Below are 12,082 nucleotides of genomic sequence, written 5' to 3'. Positions count from 1 at the left end.
AATGAATCAGTGATTCAATTGATGAAATGACTCGTTTGTGAGAACAGTCATTTGTCGCCCCCTCCCGGCGGATTGATGTGATGCACCATGAGGCATACTGTATAATAATAATTATTTATTTTATTACATAGCGCAACTTTACAACTGAAAAATATAAAGATTGTAGAACATTAGGTTATACAAAATTATATAAAAATATATATAAAATATATATATATATATATATAAATAATTAAAAAGTCAGAAACATTGTAAATCTAAAACATAAAAAATACACAGTCAAACATTCATTGATCAGCTACTTTCTGTCAATGATTCACAGTTAAAACAACAACAAAGCGAATTAAAATGATTTTAATAATAATAAAAACACTAACTTTAAAAATGTTTAAATAAAATGATAACTAATGCAATGTACAGCACCATTATTTGTTGTTTTGGACGTCTTAAAATAACTGGAAACTATTTTCTATCGATTATTTCTAAATATTGACCTGTAAAATAACTTTATAATTATAAACTTCATGATGCAGAATTACGAGAATTTAGTATTTACTAATTTACTAAATTGTAATATTTTTGTAGAATATGTAACATTAATTTGGAAATTAGTAATATAATTCAGTAATAATAATTCAGCAATAATTCAGAAATATCAATTCAGTAATAATTTAGTAATATTAATTTAGTAATAATTATTAATAATAATTCAGCAATAATTACGTAATGATAACTTAGTAATAATTTAGTAATTATGATTCACTAATAATTTAGTAATATTAATTTAGTAGTAATTATTAATAATAATTCAGTAATAATTAATTAATAATAATTCAGCAATAGTTACGTAATAATAACTTAGTAATAATTTAGTAATTATGATTCACTAATAATTTAGTAATATTAATTTATTAATAATTAATAATCATTTAGTAATAATTCAGTAATAACAATTCAGTAATAATTCAGTAATAATAATTCAGTAATAATAAACCAGCAATAATTCAGTAATAATAATTCAGTAATAAAAAAACAGTAATAATTATTAATAATAATTTAGCAATAATAATTCAGTAATAATTATTAACAATAATTCAGTAATAATAAAGACTAAAAGTAATTTCTTAATTTTTGTTTTAATTAAATTTAATACTTTTTGAATTCGGATAGATCTGCAAACTTAAAAACACAACCCCAAATCCTGCTTTACAGATAAAACAGAAAGAATCGTATAAGGCCTTATATCTGAACTGATGCCATTGTTAATTCCTTTTTAATGTTTGTGTAAATAAACAAATGCATCTATACTGTGTGTGAGACATTATTTGGTGCTCAGGAAACGCAAAAGTAGTGTCCTGTAAAATAAATAATAATATTAATATTATAATAATATAAATATAAAGTATAATTTAATCACCTCAGATTATTTCATTTGTGTTATTTGTGGTATAAATATGCAAGCAGTTTCGACATGTCGTCAAAATACTCTCACTCATATGCAGCTCGTTTAATAAACAAAAATAATACAGTAAGCAACTCGCAGAGCTGTGCTGAGCTGAAGCGTGTGTTGTGTGTAAGTGGCCAGCAGGAGTCGCTGTTCAGCTTCACTTAATATCCTCAATCACTCCTGCATTATTGTTATTATTATTAATATGTGCTGAGGATCATCAGATTCGGGCTGTTTGCGTTTTTATGGGTAGAAAAAATAAATTTTTAAGATGTCAGCAGTTTAAGACTTTTATCGGTTACTTTAATTGCTTGATTTAATCAAATTGTAAAAGACCAAAAGTTCACTTTAAATGTTTAATAACAACAATATAATAATAATAATAATAATAATAAACTCTGTTCACCATGTATACATAAACACACACATATAAATGGAAGAACGGCATTTAAATTAGTGAAAACATGTACGAAGATAAGTACATCTGGATGGTTTATATGCTGTGTGTGCACTGTTGACTTATTTTAATTGTACTAATAAGAAAATATTTATATAAAGTTAACTTATAATACTAATACTTAAAACTTTAACTTATAGTTCACTCTAAGAGGAACAAACAAAGAATAATAAATAAAAAAATTAAATAATCAGTGAATAAGTCATGCATGTGAGTGTGTGTGATCTGCTGACCTGTGAGTGACCTCAGCGCTGGTCGGGTCAGCCAGAGGTCACGTGTCGGCAGGAGTCGCTCGCGCTGCTTCTGAATGAATCTGAACACATTCGACTCAGCTGGAGAATGAACCGTTTCCGTATTCAGTGACTCACACGTGTTTTGGGTTTATTCACGGTGGTGAATTGTGCATTATGGGATGAATTTAACTCTACAGTTTAACAAAGTGACTGATGAATGATGATGAAGACTTCATTCCCGAGCTGAAGTTTGTTTTTAATGTATTTTTATGATTATTTTTAATTTGATTCCTTTTCAATTTGTTATTTTCAAGTCATTGTGTACAAAAAACCTTAAAATTCATTCATTCATCCTTCCAAAGCAGGATGAATAAACAGCCAACTATTCCATGTGTTTTACACAGTGGATGCCCTTCCAGCTGCAACTCAGTATTGGGAAACACTCATTCACACACACACACACACAGAACACAGTGCTAACCATTGAGCCACCCTGTCACCCCAAAACTTTAAATAAACCATACAAATAATCAATTTCATCTTAAGACCCAATTCAGAGAAAATAGTGTGTGTGTGTGTGTGTGTGTGTTTGTGTGTGTGTTTGTGTACATATTTGTGTGTTTGCATGTGTGTATGCGCTTGTGTGTGTGTGTGTGTGTGTGTTTGTGTGTGTGTTTTTGTACGTATTTGTGTGTTTGCATGTGTGTATGCGCTTGTGTGTGTGTGTGTGTGTTCTGATCTCAGCCATTAAAAGCAGAAGCTCATCTAATATTAACAGCAGATGCATTAGAAACTGAAGCTCGTCTCTCAGAAGCTGCAGAGCAAAACAAACCTGCAGACGCAACACTGGAGAACACCAAGATGAGCTGGAAAATATACAGATTTATAAATCATCATAATCATCAAAATAAGTTCAATTATTTTAAAGAAGACCAAGAAAATAAATAAGTTATTAAAACACAACATTGTGACTGATGATGTACAACAAATCAACTTTTGGAGACAACAAACGCAATATTAAATAAACGCATTTAAAAATATTAATAATGAGGAAGACCGATATAAACTTTAATATAAACTCTTTTTTTTTGCTTTAAAAGAGTTGACACAACTTATTTTAGGTTTGTGTGTGTGTGTGTGTGTGTGTGTGTATATATATATATATATATATATATATATATATATATATATATATATATATATATATATATATATATATAAAAGCCTCGAGTCATTTATTTAACCCAATGTTTGAGTTAAACATATTTGGTGCTTTGTTGGGTTATTTTTAACCTTTATTAGGTTATTTATTAATAACTCAGCCAGTTAAGTTAAATATTTGGTGCTTTGTTGGGTTATTTTAACCTTTATAAGGTTATTTATTAATAACTCATCCAGTTGGGTTTAATGTTTGGTGCTCTGTTGGGTTATTTTTAACATATTAGGTCATTTATTAATAACTCAGCCAGTTGGGTTTAATATTTGGTGCTCTGTTGGGTTATTTTAACCTTTATTAGGTTATTTATTAATAACTCAGCCAGTTGGGTTTAATATTTGGTGCTTTGTTGGGTTATTTTAACCTTTATTAGGTTATTTATTAATAACTCAGCCAGTGGAGTTCAATATTTGGTGCTTTTTGGGTTATTTTTAACCTTTATTAGGTTATTTATTAATAACTCAGCCAGTTAAGTTAAATATTTGGTGCTTTTTTGGGTTATTTTTAACCTTTATTAGGTTATTTATTAATAACTCAGCCAGTTAAGTTAAATATTTGGTGCTTTTTTGGGTTATTTTTAACCTTTATTAGGTTATTTATTAATAACTCAGCCAGTGGAGTTCAATATTTTGAATTTCAACAGTCAACTGATGTAACGGACACAGAACAGCTGTATTAACATGCCTGTTTGATGTTGTTTTTGTGCTATAAATTTTATTTAAGCTGTAACGCAATAATATTGTTGTTCTTAATATTATTTTTAATCAAATGACCTCTCTGTGTCGTGTATTTTATATCTGTTTCACCATCCAAGACCATCCTTTAGAAGTGTTTGGATGTGGTTAAACTGATTGTGGACAGTGAGTGAAGCTGCTGGACAGTCTCTACAGCACACTGAGATTCAGATTCTGCTCCATCAACACATGCAGGGTTTCTGCTTGCTCAGTTTAACTGTCTGCACTTTGTTCTGTTCCTTCATTGTTTGTGATTCTTGATTTATTTCATCAAAAGTGTCTGGAACTAAAATGTGATGGAAATGAAGCATTCTCAATGTTTTTGGAAACTGTATGTTATTTATTTACCCAGCCATAATTATACAAGGAATAGTAGCAGCAATAGTAATACCAGAATGGAACATATAATATTTAATCAAAATAACCCACAGCATTGGGTTAAATTTTATATCTGTATAAAATATGTCAGTAAATTAGCAGTTATCAACAACTTTTATCCTGTATAAAGTGTGTGTTCTGCATGTGTAATAGTGTGTTGTGCTGTATTGTGTGTGTTGGTGTTGTTTATTACGCTACAGAAATCTTGTAATAAACTGCAGCACATTTTGTATTTTACACACTTATTTCTCTAGATATTATTATTTCTTATATTAATTTCAAACCACAAAAATGTCAATAAAAGTCACTTGAATTTTCAACATCAGAAGAGGACAGAGCAGAGATCAACATCCCATAATGCAATTCACCACCACACATAAACACAAAACACACTTGTGAATGACAAAATTAACATACATTTTTGATTATATATATATATCATCTATACTACATTATTGAAAGCATAATGTACAGTAATACAAAACTAACAGTAAATCTAAACCTCTAATAATAAACAATATTGACATGATAATTGAACAACACTGCAGATTGCTTCATGTTATAAAACATAATTTCATTTCAATGCAACTTTAAAACTAAAATAAAGTCTATTATATGCTGTAAATCACGTAATAATTTAAACCGATAAACGGGAAGGAAGCTCTGTTGTTAAGTAAAAGACTTTCAGAGCAGATGAGAAGGTCAGACGTGTGTGTGTGTGTGTGTGTGTGAGAGTGTCTATCAGTGTGTGTCATCAGTGTCTCTGACGCTCTGAACAGTGTTAGTGGGCAATGTGAGATTCACACACACACACACACACACACACACACACACTTTAGCTCTAACCGCAGCTGATAAGAGCTTTACACACACTTCACTGAGAGCTTCACACACTCATGTCACACACACACTCAGCCGAGACATTCACTGCGACGGCCTTCAGACCACTTCAAATATGATTTAAAAAATATTAATATCTGAAAACTAACACATGTTAAGAGACTAATGTAAAGATATCACAGTATTTGTCAAGAACTGTTTATATATTTATTTATTATGTTTATGTGATATTTTTTTCTGTTTTAAAAATATATTTGTAAATTAAACATTTTAAATTATACACATTTTATAAATTTTTTTAAATAGTTTAAATTTTAATCACATTTTCATTATTTTAATAGTGTTTTTGTTGTTTTTATTCAATAATTTGTAGTATTTTTTCCCATAATGTATTAAAGTTCAGTTTAAATAATTCATTAATTTACGTATTTACAGTTTTACGCCAGATAGGCAAGTCACTTTGACAGATAAAATAAACAATACTTGTAAAAATTAAAAATAATTATCGAATTTCTGTCTTGAACAGATTGATTTCTCAATAAATGCATAGTAAACTAAAATAAACCCTATACAATCACACTGCTCTATTATCAAAATTGATTCACAAGAAAATAACTTTGGACGTTTGTTCCAGCAGGTAACATTAATTCGACACGTACAAAAGCATAATTAGAAGTGCATCATCTCTGGAGCGCTGATATAATTATGAATGCATAACTCTGAGTGACCTCTATGAATATCATTACGTCTGTCATCACATTACACCAGCAAATAAACGCAGAGCGCTCCACTTTATGGATTCATGGCATCAGCAATAATCAGAAAGTGCCGAGCAGTTCTCACACGATCCCCTTCAGACAGAAAACACTGCAGGAAAACTGTTTTACTGCGCAGACGTCTGAATATTCCTCACATTTACACTCATATTACAGCTGAGAGACGCATCAAAATGAGCTGTTTGTTTAATTTTTAATTAATGATAATATATCTTATAATAATTTATCATATTTAACACTCATCTATGGAAGCATTAGAGTACCAATATTCATTTTATATATAAATTATATATATATATATGGGGCAGTTCATTTTCCTTCAACTAAAGTCCCTTATTTATCAGTGGTCGTCACAGCGGAATGAACCGCCAACTATTTCAGCATATGTTTTACACAGCGAATGCCCTTCCAGCTGCAACGCAGTACTGGGAAACACTCATACACACTCATTCACACACACACTCATACACTACGGCCAATATATGTGTTTGGACTGTGGGGGAAACCAGAGCACCTGGAGGAAACCTACGCCAACTGACCCGGCAGGGACTCGAACCAGCGAGTAAAGCGACAGAGCTAACCACTGAGCTACCGTGCCGCCCTGTTGATTTCCTATTTATTTCAAATCCATAGACATTTTGTTATATTTAGTTATTATTTTGTGATCCCCCCGGGAGAATGCTGGACATGACATTAACCGGGGGCTCGTCCGGGATATATACATATAAATTTTTGTAAAAAATGAAGGAAGTGTCCTTTAGTTATTTCGTTTCACAGTCTTATTGTTCCTTTGTGTGTGTGTGTGTGTTTCAGTCGGGAGCGAGTTGGCCGTAACAGTGACGGGCATCTGTCGGTCACTCGACACACTGCGTGCATCAGAGAGCGATTACGGTGCGGTTTGAGTGTGTTTCAGCGTGTGTATCCGGTGTCAGGAGCGGAGACGTGTTTTTGATGATCGGCGGCGTCAGACGGGTTTGACTGGCAGCTCTCGGCTCCTTGAAAACCTAGAAGTTTAAAGGAAGAGCTGAAGAATTGAGCGCTTTAGTGAAACCCGATGCGGTGCTTACAGAGAAACACACTTCAGTTCTGCTGAAGGACACCAGAGCGACGGAAAACTGCAGAGCTCACCTGAGATTCGCTGAGCTCCTAAAGTCTGAAATCTGAATGCGCTTTATTTTGCTAGCCCACATTCTTAAAGGACATCTATTATGCAGAAATCACTTTTATGTGGGGTTTAAACCCAGTTGTGTGTCAGCAGTGTGTGAATATCTCCAGCCTCTAATGGTCAACATTAATTAATTGTGTTTGTTATAATCAGACTTGATGAACACTTTGATTGACATTCTCTCTTTGTATGTGTCATCAGAGGCTGAAAGCCCCGCCCACTAGTGCCCACCTCTACTTCATTAGCATGAACAGCTGTAGCAATGGGAAGTTCGGATAATTTTACCGACTCGGATCTTTGGATCTCGTTCATCGAGATGAACGAATCTTTTTTCGACTCGTTTTGTTCATTTGCTTCAATTTGCCAAAATGTTATTAAAATGTTACGAATTGCTTCCAAACACATCTACAACTAGCCCAAAAAGTTGATCACATGACAAATAAGTCATAAATAGAATACAACCCAGGCTCATTGCGAAAACGTACCCCCGCAGACGTTTCTGGAGACCGCAAAAACGTCCCGGGAGATACGTATTTGTGCAGTTTTTGTTTTTGTGAATCCGTGAGAGGCCACTGTGCAACCTTTTTTTTCATATCTCGAACGCCTATTGGGAGCACGCACCATCCACGCTCGCGCTGTTCTCGTGTGAAAAGCCGCTGGAGGCTGCTGTCGAGCGACTGTCCGTCCGACTGACTTATTGACGGAACGATCGACTGGGCGGGCGACCCAGCCACCCTCCTCCTCTTTCCCTAAACCCAAGCAACGATTTGCAAAAGCAGTCGGTAAAAAGAAAAGCAAAAGCCCTCGTCCGGTTTTAACCGTGTTTTTGGATCTCGCCATGTCACGAAGTCATTCGCTTTTATTTTTTGGATTCTGTTTTTTATCTTACCTGATTTCTGGAACCGCTCTTCACCGGACTCGAACCCAGTCGTCGCCGCCGCCGGCTCCTCCTCCTCCTGGCCTCGCTCCGCCGACGTAATGCTACGAGCTAAGCGGACAAACTGGTTTGACCGGAGGCAAGCCGTCAGCCGGCGAGCATGAAGAAGAGGAGAGGTAAGCGTCATACCGGCCTGTAGCGTTCGCTGAAAATAAACTAAATGTGGCCATACGTACCTCCGGATACGTAAATCGCGTTCGCCAGAAACATCCGCGGGGCTACGTTTCCAGAATGAGCCTGGGTTGATAGAGTTTTATAAGAAGGAGAAAATAATAATTCAATGTTGCTCAGCTTACCTGAGAGGACTCGTAGTTTCCGAGTCATATTGAAGATTCGTTCAAAATGAACGAATCGTTTGTGAACGACCCATCACTAAACAGCAGCCCTGAGTGAGAAGCAGACAACTTAATTATTACCCAGCGAGTTCTTAATGCAACAATCACAATCTGACATTTCTGATTCTGCTAGCAGATATTATTTTCTTGTTGTATGCATAAATACATTTATTAATAGCCTCATAACAATTTATTCGGATTAAATGAGTCCCGATGCAAGAATGTTTAGACGTTTGTGCTGGAGACTGAATCACCGAAAGCTCGTTTATTTTGTGCTGCATGTTTGCAAACTTCTCCTCTTCCTCTATAATCTGAAATAAATCGAAGAGTGCGATCAATGATGTTGTTTTAAGAGTGAAACTCCTGCTCTTCTGCGTATGAATTATAGAGGAATGAAGCCGGACTCATGCGGAGAAGCTTTTGAAGACGGCTTCACTTTCACTTTCATGTAAATCGTCCTCATATGTAATTTCTCAGCACATTATTGTTGAAGCGAGAGGCAGAAGATGATATAGATTTAAGCTCAGACTCAGTCTAAATGAAGCCAACAAACTGAACACACACACACACACACACAGGATTATTATACGCTCATATCCTTCATCCGGCTCAGATAAATGCAATTAAAAATTCATGCACAGACTCATTCGGACTGTTTTAGCTCTTAGTTTTCTTCTCCAGGCTGAACTAAACACATCCTGAGCATGCAACAAATGACTGCACTACATATTTGTCACTTTTAATATGCATTAATATAGTGTTCAGCATAAATTAGTTCACCAGATCTCTCTTTAACATCAGTGTTGATGCTTTACAGTAATATATTTGTGTATATGCATTAAGATAGCCAGTACCAAAGGCAATCCTGATTAACTAAATAACACATACACTTAAGATCACAGTGTAAACATTAATATGTTGGGAAAACAATAGTATATATGAGCAATATCACACAAGTAGCAGAGCGATGTAGCTGTATATCGGAGGCCACCAGTGACGATATACAGCCACATCGCACTGGTATGAGTGTGATATTGCGTTTATACAACAGTCATAATCATGTGTATAGAAAAGAAAATCAATCACAGAGAGTCTAAAACCATTCAGTATGAGGAACTACTTTCTTCCACCATTTATTCACATCTGCAGCTGACGTCAGAACAGCGGAAGCCGTCTCTATTGCAATCTTGAGATCACAATATATGGTATAAATACTGCACCACCACATATAAAATAGAGAGATTGACTTAGAAAGTCATTTACCTGTTTAATAACAAGTTGTTCAGCTGTAGTTTGAAATCACGCTGGTTTTCTCTTAAGGCTTATTATGCGGTGTTTGTCGCCATCTTGTGGATGAACATCGTCCACCGTTTTTGCTCAAAGACAGGATAATGGCCGCCGACGCGGTGCCTCTCGGAAGTTATAAATATCTTAAATAGGCACTATCCTTATAAATAAACTGCATAGTTGCAATTAAAACAACTACATTATCCACTATAAAGCCTTAAAAGTACATTATGTTGCCGACAAGCAGCTATATTTGTCCCCTGCTTGTTGTTGTATGTTGGCGGAGTAATACACAAGGGTGAAGGGTCAAGAGGCTGGACGAGCGCTGTTACTGGCAGAAAATCGCACGGCTATCAGCCAATCAGATTCAAGAACCAGAAGGTTATAGGTTTAATAAACAGGAAAAATCAAGAGGAACATAAAAAATATATCATTCAGTTTTTTAAATCTGTAGACATTTTGTAGTTTGTAATTTATGTAGGAATAAAAAACATTTAAAACGGAAATTAAGTGTATTATTTTTGTATTCCTAAAGATGTGGTGAGCAAACTCTTATTTTATTGAATATAACTGATTAAAAACTGTTTAATGCTTAAATGTAACAAAATATTGTCTGTATTCATTGGGAAATGTATTCATTCACACACTAAATTAGCCCTTGTGTATGAGTGTGTGTGTGAATGAGTGTGTATGGGTGTTTCCCAGTGATAGGTTGCAGCTGGAAGGGCGTCCGCTGCATAAAACATATGCTGAAATAGTTGGTGGTTCATTCCGCTGTGGTGACCTCTGATTATTAAAGAGTCTAAGTCGAAGGAAAATGAATGAAGGAACTTTTAAAATATAAAATTACAATAATAATTTGTTTTGTTTTTACTCATTCTGTTAAAAACATAAAAAATTAAATATAATTAAAACTCAGTGTGTGTGTGTGTGTGTGTGTCCCAGTTTGACTTTAATCTGATTATCTTAATGGGCAGCTCAGATTAATTGAGATTATCCTAAATGTCAGACACCAGAAGTGCTGGCAAATGTCAATACACAGAGAAAGATTTCATACGTACAGATGAAATGTCATGAGCGGCTGATAATATTTCAGCTTTAATTAAGAGTGTGTGTGTGTGTGTGTCTCACCCTCTTGAGAATCACAGGGGATACAGCAGAGTCATTCATACGCAGAATCATCTGAACACATTAATACTGCTGAAGAAATCTGCTGAACACTCTGGCGCACAGAGAACGTTCTCTCAACGTTAAAGACAAACCTTCATCTCGGAAAACTATCAAAATATTTATCCAAAATATTTGTCAATCATGAGCTCAAAACATCAGCAGAAAAACATCCTACACTTTTCATCTTGTGTTTAAAAGATTCAGCTGTATATCAACCAGTGAATCAGCTGCGAATGAATCAGTGCTTTCAGATGTTAGTGAATCAGCTGTGAATGAATCTGTGAATCAGATGTGAATAAATCAGTGTTTTCAGTTGTTATTGAATCAGCTGTGAATGAATCTGTGAATCAGATGTGAATGAATTCAGTGCATCCAGTTGTTGGCGAATCAGGTGTGAATGAATCTATGAACCACTAGTGAATAAATCAATGTTTTCAGTTGTTAGTGAATCAGGTGTGAATAAATCAGTGAACCAGGACTGGATTTATAGTGTTCAGTTGTGGATGAATCAGCTCTAGATTCATTATTAAATCATCTGTGATTCAGTGTGAAATCATCTGTGAAAATAGGTGAATCAGCTGTGATTGAATCAGTAAATCAGATATAAAAGAATTATTGAATCAGCTGTGATTGAATTGGTGAATCAGCTGTTCATGAATTATTGAATCATCTCTGAGTGAATAGTTAAATCAGATGTGATTAAATCAGTAAATCAGCTGTGGGTGAATCAGAGAATCAGCTAAGGGTGAAATATTGAATCAGCTGTAGATGAATCAGTGAATCTGCTTTGGGTATATCAGAGAGTCAGTTTTAGATGAATCAGTGAATCAGCTGTAGATGAATCAGTGAATCAGCTTTGGGTATATCAGAGAATCAGTTTTAGATGAATCAGTGAATCAGCTGTGGGCGTATCAGAGAATCAGCTGTATATAAATCAGTAAATCAGCTGTAGATGAATCAGAGAATCAGCTGTAGATGAATCAGTGAATCAGCTAGGAATAACTCAGTGTGTTTGGGTGTGTGTTTCCTCACCTCCGCATGTGTTTGTGTCCCGGGACCCCTGTAGAGATTCTGTTTGCCTGTTGTTCCTCAGGGGCCAAATTAAAG

At 34.6% G+C, this 12,082-nt stretch overlaps 1 long non-coding RNA gene across 1 annotated transcript; it reads right to left on the bottom strand.

Moving 5' to 3' along the window:
* Window positions 1-2,925: 2,925 nt before the first annotated feature.
* LOC137489782 (uncharacterized) lies at window positions 2,926-10,113 on the bottom strand. Its single transcript, XR_012401667.1, has 3 exons — window positions 9,782-10,113; window positions 8,480-8,568; window positions 2,926-3,003 (listed from the first exon to the last, which is right to left on the bottom strand). It is a non-coding gene; the product is annotated as an uncharacterized lncRNA (long non-coding RNA).
* Window positions 10,114-12,082: the final 1,969 nt, after the last annotated feature.

The sequence above is a fragment of the Danio rerio genome, chromosome 4 (assembly GCF_049306965.1).
Source record: "Danio rerio strain Tuebingen ecotype United States chromosome 4, GRCz12tu, whole genome shotgun sequence".
NCBI lineage: Eukaryota > Metazoa > Chordata > Actinopteri > Cypriniformes > Danionidae > Danio > Danio rerio.
This window is presented reverse-complemented; position numbering and strand designations above follow the sequence as displayed.